General features: G+C 44.8%; 1 protein-coding gene across 1 annotated transcript in view; it reads left to right on the forward strand.

The window, feature by feature from the left end:
* Positions 1-14,473, forward strand: part of Bmper (BMP binding endothelial regulator) — a 222,671-nt gene that overhangs the window by 101,304 nt on the left and 106,894 nt on the right. The gene's annotated exons all lie outside the window — the stretch shown is intronic.

The following is a 14,473-nucleotide window of genomic DNA, read 5'->3' on the forward strand; positions in this document are numbered from 1 at the left end:
TCCCCCCCCCCATCCCCTCCAAAGGCTGGGAGACCACAGATCCCACATTATCTGCTTGGGGTGTTTGTAGCCAGCTATGTTTGTAGAGGGTGGGGAAGCTAGTTTTCATACTAAGGCATTTATAAGTATTCCAGAAATGTTAGGCATTGGGCAGGCAATCTGGTTTGTGGAATTGAAAAAGTCTGTGTTGAAGCTTAGAATTCCTTTCCTTCTGTCATAAAATGTATAAAAGTTCTGGGGCAAAAAAAAAAAAATCAAGAGCATCCTGACACATAAAACCAAAGAGAATGGGAATCCCGAGACTACTTTGATGATAGTGGCCTTTAGAAAACAAGCAATCAAACAAAATACAACAACAATCCACCCTAAAAACAGGTTTTGGAATCTAGGAAAACAATCTTTTTTTTTTTTTGTCAGGCCTGGGGCCTGACAGGCCTGGTACTCGGGTCTGGGTACTGTCCCTGAGCCTCTTTATGCTCAAGGCTAGCCCTCTACTTGAGCCACAGCACCACTTCTGGCTTTTTCTGAGTAGTTTATTGGAGATAAGAGTCTTACAGCCTTTCTTGCCTGTGCAATCCTCAGATCTCAGCCTCCTGAGTAGCTAGGATTACAAACATGAGCCACTGGCACCCAGTGGAAAACAATCTTTAATTGAATTTGAAGGGCCTGTTATTTAATATAGCATTTGTAGATGGGAAGTAAAGGTGTTAGTTGATATAGTTGATTGCTCAATTAGTAACCAGCCAACCCCAAATTTTCCTAAAAAATTTCTCTACATAGGAAGGATTCTTTTGCTATTGATTCTTAGATCAAAATGTTCCTCTTTAAGTTATTCATGTGCTGTGATAAAAAAGGTTCCGTGATCAAATAAGTTTGGACAACACTATATTCTATATCTTCCTGATTGGGCATCTTCCTGCATTAAAAGAGCGTTAACTATGAAAAAGCTATTTGACTTTGTTTAACTCAACAATATCCACTTGGGTGGAGATGTCTTGAGTCATGGAGCACCCTGAAATCAATCTCTTACCTTTGAGACACCCAGGCCATCACTGGTGTGATTCGTATTGGTATTGTGGGGTAGATTTGGTCTGTCTGATTTGTGGTATCTCTGAGAGAATGAAGTAAAGAGTGGCACTTGTCTGGTAAGGACTTGTCTGGCTATGTTTATGTAGAAAGACGGGCAGTCGTTCATGCTGGCATGGGACCATTAGCTGGAGGGATTCTGTGTACTAAAGGTCACGACCTTCTGTTCCCTCCTCTTTCTGGCCCTCAGAGGGATGTGGTCACAGCACTACTCAATGCTGTTTTTAGCAGAAAATGTATTTTAAAGAAACAAGTCATACAGTGACCCACTATGTCTTTGGGGTTACCTCAAGAAGTAGCAGGGAACTGCCAGCCTGTTAGCGACAATGGGGAAGGGGGTGGCGTCAGCATGTGCCACTTTCCATAGTGAGATGAAATGATTGTCTCCTCCACCTCCTCCCTACCACTCCCCCCTCCCCCTTTTCCTCCACCCCCCCCACCTTAGGAATACAAACACTTGCAAGTTTATTTTATAGGATCCATATCGAGCTTACATAAATATGTTGTGACAGCAGCGGACATGCTGCTTATAGCCAGAAAATGCTTTGAAACTTTATGCAAATACATGGCGATGTAAGCACTACTGTACACCCTGAAGACTGCCTCATGTGTTCTTGGTGCCAGGGTAAACACAAACCTTCTCCAGCCAATCCAGAGGAGAGCTCAGCACAGCCTGTATCACTCAGAGCCTGGCTCTCTCAGTCAATGAAACATGCTTTGCCTGGCCAAGCCCAGAGGCAGGATTGGGGGGCCCAGGGGCCACAGGTTCACATATGTGAGAATTTTTTTTGTAGCTCAGACATTGCACTGGGCATGGTAAGCCCATCATACCTGTCCATTTTATTTGTAAGGAAACTGACATTTGTTTAGAGATTAAAATGACCAAGACTCATTAAAACAAATTGCCCAAAGGCGTTAATTACTTGGTGAGTTAATGACCAGAACACTGCTAGTCCTGCTTGGCGGAAGATATCTGTGATCTGAAAAAAGAAAAGTCCTGCATGATTGCCAATGTATGGATTCTGGATCTCTTCCTTAGTATTAACTGTACAACACATTTTTGTTCGAAGTTAGCTGTCTGATCTGCTTGTGGACTTGGGATGAAACTCTGAAATACCAGGTCTCCATCTTCCTTCTAAAAGTGATTAAGGTGGAAAACACGCTCATGTTTATATACCTTGCCTAAAAGGCATTGTGTGGACATTCACATTCGTATGCTATGACTACTTTGGGCCTTTGTTTTAAGAAGCTATTTCCAGTGGTCTAGAAGGAGAGAGGTGATGCACCAAGCAGTCTCTCATCTTTGAATCACAAGTGGTCATTCTCTTGAACCAGCCTGTTACTCTCACTACAACTGTAATACAACATGTAACACACCTAGTAGAACATGTGGCACAACATGTAATACAACTGTAACCCAATAGTAATATAACGTTCCCGGGCTGGGGGAGGGACAGTAACTCAGCAACCCCAAGAAGGTGAATATTCAAGTCTGAGTCCAGTGGATGTTTTTTTCAAAGTAGTAGCTTTAATTAAAACTTGTAGGGGAAAGGCACATTATCTGCACCAAAATGGTTCATAGGAAAAATAAAAAATAGTTTCTACTCTGAAACCTTCCCTACCCCGAAAGGCAGTGGGTTATGCATGTGCAAGGTGCCATTTCCTTCTTAGGTGGGAAGTGCTTACAACAGCATTCTTCCAAATGTTCCAAATGTTGAATTTGTATACCAAGCTCCAAATAATAGGAAGTGAATTGTAAGCCTGAGGGCAAGTAGTGACTTGTGTCCAAAACTGGGCCCTGGTGGCTCATGCCTATAATCCTAACTACTCAGGAGGCTGAGACCTGAGGATTGCAGTTCAAAGCCAGTCTACACAGGAAAGTCCATGAGACTTATCTCCAATTAACCACCAGAAAACCGGAAGTGGCACTGTGACTCAAGTGGTAGAGCACTAGCCTTGAGCTAAAGAGCTGAGGGACAGCACCCAGGCCCAGAGTTCAAGCCCCACAACTGACCGCACTCCCCCCCACCAAAAAAAGTTCCCAAAGTCGTCCTATTTCCCAATGATGTGAGCAGATCTGTGCCTCAAACTCACTGCAAACTAGGAGATAGTTCCACATGCTAAGTCCAGAAGGATGACCCAGAATTTAATTTATTTGATTCTATGGACTTCCATCTTTTCTTGTAAAGAGACCTTGAGGTTGTCAAGCTCTTGTGACAACTGTAGAGCTGTGGTCCACTCAGACCTCATGTCCATCTAGGCAAACTTTGCATCGCTGCAGGCCCATGGAGGTGTCCACTCACTTCTGGCCTCTTGGGTCTGGCCCAGGTTCAAGATGCTGCTTCTCTTGAACTTTGATGTCTTGGTCAGCTTTTTGTCACAATGACAAAATACATGGAAAGAGACTATTTAAAAGGAGGAGAGGTCTATTTTGGCTTTGGTCCTTGGCCAGCTGGCTCCATTGCTTTAAGGGCTGTAGTGAAGTTGAATACCATGGTGTGCAGAGGAGAAAGGAGAGACAGAGACAGAGGGAGAGGAGAGAAGTGTAGGAGAGAGAGGGACAAAGGGAAGGGGAAGAGAGAGGAAGAGGATCCTGGTCTCTTCTAGGACATCTTTTGTTTACTGTGGCTTCTCCTTCCTCCTAGATGTGGCCCTCCTTTCCCAGCAGTGCCACAGACTGTGGGCCAGGCTTTGAAATCATAGCCCTTTGGGGAACATTTAGATTCCAAGCCATATACTAGCCTGATATCACTCGAAGAGGAACTTAATTTAATATAGCTCATGCTTTTTACAAGAGTCTATGCACTTTTTTTTCCTTGACATTAAATGAGTCCACTTGTCAGAGAATGTACATATACTATAAACCCATATAGAGAAGCACATGGGCATGTGCTATTCTATACTGCCATTGGGGCCTTGCTGATATTGAACATCTTCCCATAGGAAGAAAGACAGAATTCCTAGAAACTCAGAATTCCTGGTACAGGAAAGACTCCATCTTGTGCATTTTTTTGTCTGCCATTGATTGTCCTCCAGGACTGGCTGTGCCCTGCCACCAGTGCACCAAGGCCTTAGATAGCAGACTAGCATGACACCTCCAGAGAAGTCACACTGGCAAGATCAAAAATCAAGATCAAGAATCAAGATAGTCACTTCATTTTGCTTCATGTTACACAGATAGAGGATTTCCCATTCTATAGGACCCCAAGGAGCTCAGGGACACAATTCTTCTGAGTATTGACTTTACTGTTATTTCCTCTTGTAGGACCAAACTGGCCTCCCTGGTTCTGGACTTGGGGTGATTTGAGTGCTGTTGATATTTTCTACTGAAATCAGGCTCCGTTACTTGGTGGTTCTGTTGTCTGTGGCTCCCGCTCCTTCTGGGTGGATTTTCCCTCAGGAAAAACCAGCTGTTACACCTCTCCTCTCTGGCCTTGCCCAGACATGTCTGAACTCTAGCTTTGAGTTCTGCTGAGTCTAGCACATGTATACCTCTCTTCTGTTGATCATCAGTTAGGATCACCCCCAGCTCTCACCAGGATTGGGTCACAGACTGATTGTCTGAAACACAAAATTAAAATTGGTTGACAAGATTACAAGGGAGTTCACTCCCTGGAAGGAATGGTGCCAGAAACCTTGTCTCTCTGGATAGCTCTAGAGGCTGGAGTTTATTGTAGAACTTCATGCCATGGCACTTGATGTTAGGAAATTGGATGAGAACGGAACAGGCTGGCTCAATCTGAACAGGTGAAGATTATTTATTGAAGTGCAGTGAGTGGCAAGCAACCTTCCTGTGGGAATGAAGGTTGTTCAAAGAGGTAGGTTAGAGTTAGGCCTTTTTATAAGGTCTGAGCAAGGAGACAGGTTATTGAAAAGGCTGTTAGAGCTGGAGGAAGTGGGGAACTTCAGTTAGTGTTGCTACCTGCAACCAGGGACAGTACAACAGGATACTGGATAGAAAAGAGGGCACCTAAGGGTCTGAACCCCAGCTTCTGAACCCCCGAGTTCCCATTAGCAAGCTTATTTTTTAAATTCAGTACAGGGGAGGAGACTACAGGTACAGGCAGAAAATAGGGTATCAATCTATCTTGTGGTTACAACCGTTTATATACAGAGTGGTAATTGACTCCCTTATCATTAGGGAGCAAGGGGAATGATCTAATTTCCAAGGTCTCAAGCTTTTAGTGTCCAAACAGCTCTAACTTAAACACACTTAGGGTACATCTGTCTTGCTTTGACTGATCTTGCCAGTACTGAGGAGGAGGCATTCCAACCTCTTAACCCTTTCCTGGTCTCACAGCTCCACCTCCAAGTTCCCTACGGGTAAGGCCCACAATGGAACACCAGGCTTAGGTTAGATTACCCTGCCTGCATCAAGCATGTCCACACATAACTAGGGTTTTGCCTGACATCTGTGTATGTACCTGGGAAAATAGGGTGGAGATTAATCCTTCACTCAAAACGTGTTAGATAAAAAGTACATAGATAAAAAGTTTTTTTTATTAGTGTATGTATGTATGTGTATGTGGGGGGGGTGGAGTTATTATTGTTACATTTCCATCCATCCATCCATCCATCCATCCATCCATCCATCCATCCATACATACATACATACAACACTTCCCTGGCTGATTTTACACCCCCCCTCCATTAATCTCCCTCATCCCCACTCTCTTTTCCTTAGTACTTTCAACAGATTTCAATCTTGTCTTCCTATATGCATGCAAAGTATGTCAATCATATTGACCTTCACTAATTCCCTTCCCTCCCTTCACTTCCCCTCCCCTCCTGTCCCCTTTCCATGTACTAATTTTATTGAGGGATTTGTTAGATTTTTTAGGGGTGGAGGGATTATCACCCCTACAAAATTAACTGTGCATAATCGACTCTGTTGAGTTGATATTTTAGAGGTTTTCATTTAAAGACCATGGTACCTGTCATATAGGAAAGTGAATTTTGGCTGAATGGGGGTAAAAATCCAAAATGCTCTGTCTAGGAATGAAAATGAAGTTTGAGTGTCCCCTCCATTTTCAGTAGTGTGTTCAGGCTTACTACACTTACAAAACCCTCAAAGATGTCTTAAATACAGTTATGTCAAAACTGTAGAAGAGGGGTTCAGATGTATCTCAAAGAAGAGTAATTCATTCCAAGTTGGCCAGTAATTTTGTTCCTCAAGAAACCTCACTGCAGCACAAATATTTTTGAGTTATTTTTAGCTTTAACTGACAACCCAATGAGTAGAAGTTTAACCAAAGCCAAATACTTGTGATATGCCTGTGGTCTTGCTGCCGAGCTGGGCAGGGTACAAGACAGAAGGAACATTAACATGGCTTTTGCCCCACTGGTAACCCTGTCCTGCTTGGAGCAAATGATAATCTCCTGAAAGTCATTGTGGGAATAAAATAAAGCAGTCTAAGTATGTGGCTCAGATAAATGACTTTAGGTCGTCAAACTTGAAGTGGAGGGCTCTAAGGATTCAGTTCACTGGGGCTGCTGTCTGTCTGTTGTCCAGTATTTCTAGACGTTTCTGGCCCATGACGGGCCTTCCTGTGGCTTCTTCCTTGATGCAGTGTTGCTGTGGAAAGTACCCCTCCTGCCATGGAAAGCAGTTTCTTGCTTTCTTCCCGGGATGCCTCATATTTCATAGGAGGTGTGAGCTCTGACTAATTGTTCTTTTACTTCCCTGGCAGCGGGTCAGGCTGAGAAAAGAGTGCTGGATGCGTTAGCAGTGAGCCTGTGGCAGCTGACTACTCACTCACTTGATCGTGAGACGTGGGACTTTGATAAAAATGGCAAGAAAAGGAAAAGGACTCCTTTAGTTCCTATTGCTCTTTTTTTTTCTTTTCTTTTCTGGGTGGCAGTTGAGAAATGTTCTTCGAGGGTGGTCTGAGAATCTAAAATGTTATGAGAGGGCTTCTGGTGCATTTCACAGGGGGCACTAGACTCCCCAGAAGGGGTGGGCAGACTCTTGGGGGTCATAACCTTCTGCTCACTGGGTCTGGTAGGGTTGTCCCCTTCCATCCACCAAGTAGCCCCCAGGTGAGCGTCTGTACTGCAGTCACACCAGGGCTACCAGAAGGACTCAGATTCCCACCCCTACATTCCTAGAGTATTTATTCAAAGATCTTATTTGAGCTTGGTCCTGCAGGTGGTGGTGGCAGTGGTGATCTTCCTGATTCTACAATAGACAAAGACAATAGTTTGATTTGCATGGAAACCCGCAGCCATTTAGAATGTACCCCAAATGGCATTGCTGTCACTTCTGTGATTTGTGCATTCGCCAGAGTAGAAAGCTTGGGCTGAGCAAGGGGGGAAATTCCCTCACTTTATTTTTCAAAGCGAAGCCATGACACAAATCTCTGCCATTCAGCTAGGCAACAGGGGAGAAATAAGATCCAAAGTTCACAGGGGAAGATGAAACAAATATTATTACCTTTACCTCTGAAACTTAAGCAAACAGAATACTAAGATAGCGTGAGTGGAAAATAGATTCACAGAACAATAGCATTTGATATTTCTATCCCCTGCTTATTTATCAATCTACGCTTTGTTTCATGAAATTACGGTCTTTGGCTCTGGTGCGTGTGAAGTCCAGCATCGTCTTCCACGCCATCTCCACAGCCAGCCTGAGCAAGCTGCACTGCTCTGCTGACCTGGCGAGAGACAGCATCTAAAGCTGTGTGATTACCAGATGCGTGCTACACTTCCTGCCATGGGATCTCCCCCTGGAGACCCAGACAGGCAATTTCCTACAGTATTTGCAAGAATCTTGGACTATGGTGAACACAATCAGATGCTCGGGGAGTCATCTATCTGACCATGCAAGGACACTGAAGTCCCTACAGAGTTCACTGGCCTGGGCCAGAAGGTGACAGCCAAGTCTTCCAGTGTAGTGAGAGCTTCAGCTTGCAGGCCAAGAGCTGGCCCGCAGGGCCGATGGAGTCACCCTGATGAGGCCCATTTTAGCAGCAGGACAGCCACACTACTCCAGTAACACCAAGAAGTTACTCGTTCCTTTATTTGTGGTATTGGGGTTCAAACTCAGAGACTCATGCTTGCTAGGTTGGTGCTGTACAGCTGAACCAAGCCTCCAGTCCTGTTTTTCAATGGTTATTTATTTGGAAGCTATGATCTCCTATCCCTTTATGGCACTCCCCTGAAAATGGCATTCCCCATTTACTGTTGGCTTTCTGTTGTGGCTAGGATGACAGGCACACACCACTGCAACCAGCTTCCCTCATTGGAAGACCTTTCTGCCCAGGTGTGGCTTGGCACCATGATCCTCTCACAGGATGTAAAACCATTCACAAGGAGACCGGCATTTGTTCAGTGCACAAACCATACAGCAGGATTTACACTTGAATTCTCGGTGTTGTGTCTTTCTGGACACCATTGATTGGCAACCCTAGCTTCATGGCTGATGGGGCGGCTAATAGAACAGGTGGCTTTAATATGGTGTAGTCATTTCGGCCCTGAAATAGACACCTGTGATAACACAGAGAAACCTGGCTTCTCTATCAATAACCACAGCAGGTAGAATAGTTGGGTGTCCCAGCTCCCAAGGATGGCCATGTTCTGATCCTCAAGACTAGTGAACATGGCCATACACGGCAGAGGGACCCTGCCGATCAGCAAGGTCAATTGTGTGTAGGGACAATGTCCCCGGTGGCCCGAGTGGGCCTGGGACACAAGTCTGAGATGGACCAGCCACTGGGAGCTCTGGAGATGCCACACCAATGGCTGTGAGGATGGAGGAAGGGTCCAAGTGAGGAGAGTGGGCAGACTCTAGAAATGGGAAGATGCAGGAAAAGGCTCTTCCCAGGCCCCAAAGGAATTCAGTCAGGAGTTTAGCTCATCAAACCTGATTTCAGAATCGGATCCTCCATATTCTAATACCAAAAAATGCATTGCTTTCAGCTACTAGGTTTGCCTGGTAATTTGTTAGAGCAGCCCCAGGGAGACAAAAGAAAAATATGAGCAATACTGCAGCTGGACTTAGAAGGACTGATTTGTGGGGAAAGAAAGGGGATGGGTTGTTTCTGACTTGGTTCTCTAGAAAGAGCAATGACTTGCATTCTCTGAGAGTAGTATGAAGGTTTCTGGTGTGTCACTCCAGTGGGCCTTGCTCTGGGGTCACCGTCTGCTCTGGACTTTGATGGGAGAAAACAAGTAGAGCTTCCTTGACACAATTGTCATATCAGCAGGAGCATTTAGTTTGTACCTGAAGTTGATTCATACTCTGTTCACATTTCATGGGGAACTCCTTTTCTCCTCTCCTTTGCTCTCCTCTCCTCTCCTCCCTTCCCTTCCCCCTCCCCTCCCCTCCTCTCCTCTCTTTCCTTTCCTTCTCCCTCTTCCCCTCCTCTTCTCCTTCAACCCTCCCCTCCCCCCTCTTCCTCTTGGCCCTCTTTTATCCTCTCCTATCCTCTTTCTTTCTTCCCTATTTACTCCTCCTCCTCCTCCTCCTCCTCCTCCTCCTCCTCTTCCTCCTCCTCCTCACTTTTGGTGGTACTAGGACTTGAACTCAGGCCCTCATGCTTGCTAGGCAGGTGCTCTATAACTTGAAGCAAATCTCTAGCCCCTTTTGGGCACTGGTTGATTTTGAAATAGGATATCACATTTTGCCAGGATAGGCAGGACCACAATCCTCCTCCTTTACATTTTGACTGTAGTCGGGATGACTACCCCAGTTATTGGTTGAGATGGAGTCTGGTAATCTTTTTGCCTGGGCTGGCTTCAAATACCAGTCCTCCCAATCTCCCCCTCCTGAGAAGCAAATGATTCTTTTGAAAGAACTGGGCATAGGGATTCATTGTTGAATAACTGTCATGAGTCAGCTACACGATACCACATCCTAAGTGCTTTTGTTGTAACTGGTTAGCCTTCCAGCCTCCCGTGAGGGAGCCAGGCTGTGTCTGATCAAGGGTGGAGGGCCTGGTCACATGCTCAGGACAGTTTCCAGCCCCAAATTCTCAGTGGATCCAGAGGGGCTGGAGAAGCATCCTGTGTACACATGGCTGTGGTTTTATCATCTTGCACTAATCACTTCAGTCAGGAAGACAGATTTTTTTATTATGCAGCAGAATTGCTGCTCTAGAGTAAACTTTGACACAAAGCAATTGTGCTTTTGACTGAATCAGCTAAAAACAAAAACAAAAGAATAGAAAATAGGCCTCAGATAGGTTTCAAGTCTTTGTTTTAAAAACAGCAACTGTCAGATGAGCATTTGGGCATGCAACAGTAACGTATAGTCATTTTTTTTTTTGTCGGTTGTGGGTCTTGAACTCTGGGCCTGGGTGCTGACCCTGAGCTCTTCAGCTCAGGCTAGCACTCTACCTCTTGAGCCACAGAGCCACTTCCGGCTTTTGCTGTTTATGTGGTGCTCAGGAATCGAACCCAGGGCTTCATGCATTCAAGGCAAGCACTCTACCACTGAGCCACCTTCCAAGCCCAGGTATGTCCATTTCTAAAGAACAAGTTTGCCTTTCTTAAGGCGAAGCAAATGGCAACATCAGAATACCCCAGACCTTGGGGAAGTTTCCAGTGATCGTTGTTACATAGGGTTATTTGTCTATCTATTTTAACTATCCAAGAATTTTCATATGTTTAATGACATATACTAGATGTTTTTTATGCTGGTAGGAATCACACCAGCTTTATAGTCTAGAGTTGGATGTTGTTTTTCATAGCAATAGATCTGTGTGTCGTATCAGCAAGCAGAAACATTTAATTAGTACCTGAAATTGATTTCTTGCTCAGTTCACATTTCATTGCGAGAATTTGGGGATGACCTCCAGGGAGTGCCCCAAGCAACCAGACTTTCTCTACTCCAACCAGTAGATCCAGATGAAAAGCTAGAGAAGGAGGATTACCTGTGAGAAGTTTTTATTGGCCAGGTCTATGTATGTATTATTTACATCCTCTTCTCATTGTTCCAACTCAGCCCTATGGCCACCCCTACTCGAAAGGGCATCTGGTAGATTTAGCAGAGCATTATTGAGATAAGAAGGAAGCGGGGTTTGATGAACAAATGGACTTCTAGATGGGGTAAGTTGAACATCATTCTGTAGTATGGTGAGAACACGCAGCTGGAGACATGTCTTCTTGGCTCAGTGGTAGAACACCTACCTGCCAGGCGGGAGGCCCTGATCCACCAAAATGATTTTAAAAAGTGATTTTCATATGATATATTTACAGCTATACTTTCAGCATTAAGTTCTTGATAAAATGAAGGAATGTGGGCTATGTGCTTGAAGGGGGATCTTGATCCCTTCCAGGTTGGGTGAGGAGATCAGTTGAGGCAGAAGCTATCATGATAATCTGATAGAGCCTGAGTTAGTGTGGCTACCTGAGGAAACATGTTCATTTTTAGAAACAGAAATGTTTTGCTTCTGCTATTTTAACCATCTTAGCTTTTGGCATAGTCAGAGACTGTAGTTTCACTGGAGTCCCTGCTGAATTGAGATGGTAGCAGCAGGTTGTGAGCACTGTGCTCCTCAAGAAGGCCTGCCCGTCCCTTGCACACACTGATTGCACCGCAGCTGGGGACTTGAGCTCAGCCACTACCCTGCAGCCCAAACAAAATAAAACCTGACGCAACCAGCAAATCCAGACTGGAGTTCAGGTTACCTGAACAGACTTGAGAAACACAGGCTGCAGTTGTTCTACGTTTGCAAAATTTGCTCTTTGACCTTCTGGTGGGGAAAATTCTCAGAGTCCATGCAGCCTTCTGCCAGCTTTCCAGAGCGTGGGACAAAGTTAGCACTCTTGGCAGTGATATCGCAATATTTAAAAATTTTGTAATTTTAAAATATGCTTGAAAAATAGATACCGCTCCAACAAGCACAGAGAATATTGACCCAAAGAACGTGGTCTTTGTGCATCGAAGAGAAGTACTACCCAGGCAACCTGGTGTGGCTGAGGTCTAGGGATTTCAGGAACTCCTTTACAGATGAATAGCTTTGAAGTAACTGCTAAGGGTAGCCGCATCCTGTCCTCCCTCTGAATCTGGATGTGACTTTCGTGTTCCATGCACAGGTGATGGCCGAACTCAGGGCCTTCCCAGCCTCAGTTACCCACCTCTGAAGTCTGTGGCAGGTCTCCTAACTATAAGATTATGCAGGGTTGAGAGAGAAACCTCAGAACAGCTTGGGGAGGCTTGAGAGGTATTTTAAATGGTCCTTGCTGATCTGGAAGTCATAGAAAAAAAAAACAACTGAAGAGCCTTTTGTGGTCATTTTTGCATGTGCGCTATTGGTTTGGGGGAACAATCCAGCATGAAAGAGGCTTAAAAATAACAAGTATTTAAAAAGACATATAACACACTCTCGCTTTTGTATTCTTGCCCGCCAGAAAATAAACTGTAATAATAAAATAGAGAATGAAAAGGAATAGCAGAAACTATGGGCTGCTAGGAAACTAGTGGAATGCTAGGCTGGGAATGAATAGGAGTCTTTTTACACTTTTATTTGGTTTTTATTTTATGGCAGTACTGAGGATTGAACTCAGGGCCTCATGCTTGCTAGGCAGGTTTGAGCCACACCAACAGCTGCTTTTTGCACTAGTTAATTCTGAAGTAGGGTTACATTTTATGTTCTGGCTGATTTGGGCTGTGTGAGAAATGGCTCTGGCTATTGGAGTCTCACATGGGAATAAGGACACTAATTCAGAAAGAACTCTGCAAGGTGAAGTTTACATCTGCAGAAGGGTGTACTATCATCCAATAATCTGGCAAGCAAACACAAGGAGCAGGCAGGTTGCTCCCTATCTATCCCTAATGTAGCAGGCCCGCCCCCTGCTGATTGGCTAAGCTCAGGTTTACAATCTGCTCAGGATAAGTTAGTTTGAAGAGGACAGGCTATATTTCCTTAAGGTGACCATGAAAAGATCTTGAGATAAAATTAACATTCTTAATTACTTGCACCTTCTGCTACTTTCTTCACTGGATGATCTTATCTTAGCAGAATAAGGTAATCAATAACAGCCAAGCCACCAGGCTGTCTTTTAAGCAACCCACTTTAATAGAAAAGACAGTTTTTCTCACAGCTGCAATCCCCCTACTTGTTGCTGCTTGGTGTTTCTGTGATGACAGGCACTGGCTACCCCACTTAGCCACTGATTCATCTTCAAGATGGATCTCATGAACTTTGTTTTGTCTGGGCTGGCCTTGAACCAATCTCCACCTCTCAGGGAGCTAGAATTACAGGCTTGAGCCACTGTGCCCTGCTGGGACTGAATAGGGTTGTGAAGCTTGTGTAGAAAGTGCTGGTGAGGAGAAGTTGGGTGTTTATCTCACATGGCCTGGGGCTTCTTGAATCTTGAGTTCCCCCTTCCTCAGGCCTCTTGAGATGAAAATTATCCACTCAACAAATGAGTGTATGAAAGTCCATTAGTTGGTTTCTGGCTCAAATCCTGCAGAAGCCAGTCCACTGAAATTCTACTTACCTACTAATCTAGTTACCAAATTTACTGGTTTCCTTTAAAAAAATAAGGAAATCAAATATTATTTATAGAGATTGTAGCAATTCATATTACAAGTGACAGTTTTTGCATCAACCTTTCCAGTTTCTTATATGTGAATGAACTGGAAAGTATTTTCTTTTAAAAATTTTCTCTGGCCCATCTTTTTCGAATTTGAGGATGTAGCTTACTGAAACCAAGTGAGCAATCAGTGGGCAGGCCTCACTCTGAATTTCAGAGGGAGGCGAGAAATTGACAGGCAGAGAAAGGAGGATGTTGAGGTCCTAGTAGAGGGCAAAGAGGTGTCGAAGTTTGGAGTGTTGGGGAACACAAAGGGTGAAGAACAAGGGTAGAGAAAATATCCAAGTGTTCTGCAACTCACCTAACATTCCTGCAAGGCTCTGCCATTTCTATCAATACCAATCACTGGCTGCTGGAAACAGGCTTTTCACGTGAGCCAACTGCATCCAGTGGAAAGGTCCTTCAGAGCATTTGTTATCATCCAATTAGCTACTTTCTCTGGTCAGGCCCTTAGCGAGCCACCACCCGGAGGTACCTTCAAACTGTTGTAGACAGTGAATCCTTCCTGGAGGAGGAGGTCTACAGGAACTAAGAAAGATGGGTGTCAGAATGAAGAGGAGAAGCCTCATTACATAGCGGAGGACTCTTCTTGCTTGCTTGCTTCGTGGACAGGTGGTGAAGGAAGCAGCAGTCTGTGAGGACCCCACCTGACCTGGTTTGCCCAAAACTTCCCTGGTTTTAGCTCTGGAAGCCTCACATCTGGGCCACCTTGGATGGCTGGGTAGTCAAGACCACCAGAGCTAGTCGTGGGAAGATGGTGGGGCGGTGACGCTGTCTGCAGAAAGGTGGAGAGGAGCATGGTCACTCAACATCTCTTTGGGATGGGGAGGACAGCCAAGGTGCTGGT

Source organism: Dipodomys ordii, unplaced genomic scaffold (assembly GCF_000151885.1).
Source record: "Dipodomys ordii isolate 6190 unplaced genomic scaffold, Dord_2.0 Scaffold205, whole genome shotgun sequence".
In the NCBI taxonomy this organism is placed as follows: Eukaryota; Metazoa; Chordata; class Mammalia; order Rodentia; family Heteromyidae; genus Dipodomys; species Dipodomys ordii.